The sequence below is a fragment of the Pundamilia nyererei genome, unplaced genomic scaffold, assembly GCF_000239375.1.
Source record: "Pundamilia nyererei isolate P.nyererei 1_Seehausen unplaced genomic scaffold, PunNye1.0 scaffold00019, whole genome shotgun sequence".
NCBI lineage: Eukaryota > Metazoa > Chordata > Actinopteri > Cichliformes > Cichlidae > Pundamilia > Pundamilia nyererei.
In genome coordinates this window covers 3,087,940-3,090,377 of record NW_005187420.1, presented here as the reverse complement: position 1 = coordinate 3,090,377, position 2,438 = coordinate 3,087,940, and positions in this window count along the sequence as shown.

Here is a 2,438-nt window from a genome sequence, read left to right as displayed (position 1 = left end):
TGCAGCAATATATTAAAAAAACAGTTTTATTGATTAAAAACACTATATCGGATTCATATCGGTATCGGCAGATATCCAAATTTATGATATCGGTATTGGTATCGGACATAAAAAAGTGGTATCGTGCCATCTCTAGTAGCAACTGGATTACTGTGATATTAAAGAAAATATAAAAAATTCTCAAGCAAATTAAAAGCTCAAGACTTGTTTTTGGTTTCCATGCAGGTTTACAGACCTGTAATGCTGAATGAGTGTTACACTTTAATAAGTTTAAAATGGTTTCGATTAGCTGTTAGATGTTAGTACAATGTTATGCACGTGACAACGTTTGTACTTTTGTACGAGTCGTCTCACACTGTGGTTAGTCCAGAAGCTCCCACCGCGCAAAGCTTCACGATGTCTTGGCTCGGTGTAGTTGTGTTTGCAGTCGGACAGTTGTTTTTTGTAACACTCGTCACTTTGTAGTTGGTTTCACTCTACGTAGTAAATTTGTCTTTTTGGAGCAGTTTCATGTTTTTTCCTTTTGAAGTTTTGTCACTTTGTAGTTGGTTTGTCATTTTTGTAGTTTGTATTTTTGTGCATCTTTGAAGTTTTTGTGTTTCCTTGAAGTTGGTTTGTGTCGCTTTTCAGTAGATTTTCTTTCACAGTTTTGTATTTTTGTAGTTCTTAAGTCACTTAAATGAAGACAGCATTCCTTAACAAGCACAAGCTGGTTATTCACTGACAGCGGCCCTCCACATCTCCTAATCTCTGCATTCACTTACACTATGCTTATTATTTCAAGCACAAACACTGATGCCATTGTGATTTCTTTTTTCTTTCATGTGTGAATTGTAACCTGCACCTGTGTTCACACACACACAGTACTTCACGTGATGAGTGCTTCTTTAATCCTGTCAAGTTGCTTCTTTGGTGGTAGGAGGGTTAATTCAGGCGGCGCTGAGCGGAACAATTCGAGATCGGCGCTCTCTCGCTGCCCAGGAGTCACATCATTAACAGGAAGTGCTGGAGCAGTGGCGTCTCCTCCTCTGTGTGGCGTTCAGGTCTGGATTAATCCCACAGAGTCTGAGAGGAGTTATTATCTCAGCAGCGTCGTCTCTGCCTCTCTGCTTGTCAACCTTCGCTCTTCATAATCCATTACGCTGTGATCAGAATGCGCGCTGTGTTGATTGATTCAAATGTGTATTAGATCAGGGGAGCAGAGGTAGATTTAGAGTAATGGAGTCTCAGACCTCGTTCACTCAGCAGATGGATGACGGCAGCATCAGCACTCCATCAGTCCCGACGCTATGAGATAATATTTGAAGTGCGATGGATGTTCACGTCCACCGCTCTGCGTTTCCCCGCGCCACCTTTATTTTTACCCCCTGCTTCTTCAGGTGATGTCGGCAGGCCGCGTTGTTGCTGAATCGCTGCAGGATATGACAGTAATGGCTTCTCACATCAGTACACGCTCAGCGCATCTTATGTTAACTCGCAGCGCTGCAGAGGAAGCATAGTTTGAGGTTCAGAGTCAAAATAAAGCACTTTGTGATGTGCGAAAATGTACATTTGGTGTCAATCCAATACCAAGTAAATACGGGGCCGGTATTGCTGATACCGAAACCAATACTGACGCTTTTAACCTGTAAAAGTAGCTTATGTTGGGGAGAGCAGTGTCTCATGTCCCTTATTGCCACTGGCTGAGATTTTTATTTTCCACAGTAATTAGTTAATTAGGTGTGGGTTTTGATAATCGATTTTCCGATTTAAAATCGATTCTAGCTTGAGTAATGCGATATCGATTCATTAAAATCCTGAATTCATTTTTAAATATAAATGTATTTTGCCCGAAACGTCACAATCTCAGGATAAATCCCACAAAATTTCAACAACCACTGAACAGCTAAAACAGTAAACGAGAGCAGGTACATGGATTCTGCACAAAGACATAAACACAGCGCGCGGACCCGACGCATCTTTTTTTGCTCTGGATTCTGGAGCTGCAGATTTTGTGTCTCTCCAACCAAAATATCAGTCTGTACATGCAGAGAGCTTTTCTTCTAGTGATGGGTCGTTCGCGAACGAAATGAGCCGGTTCTTTGACGTGAACGACGAGAGCTGGCTCCTTACCGCGAGCCGTCACGTGTTTTTTTTTTTTTTCCTTTTTCTCACCCTCTCTCTCTCTCTCTCGCACTTTTTTCCACTTCACTCTGCACACGAGCCTTGTGCTTTACGCTTGGCAGAGGGGGGAGGGGCGGTAGTTACACTCAGTAGCACCAGTGTTGCCAACTTAGCGACTTTGTCGCTATATTTAGCGAGTTTTCAGACCCCTTAGCAACTTTTTTTCTAAAATAAGTCGCTAAAAAAAGACGTGAAAACGCGTATCGCTTTTACTCTCAACAAGCAGCGGGTGCTGTAACGCAGTCAGTTCTTCTTTTACTCTTATGCTGTTTTGT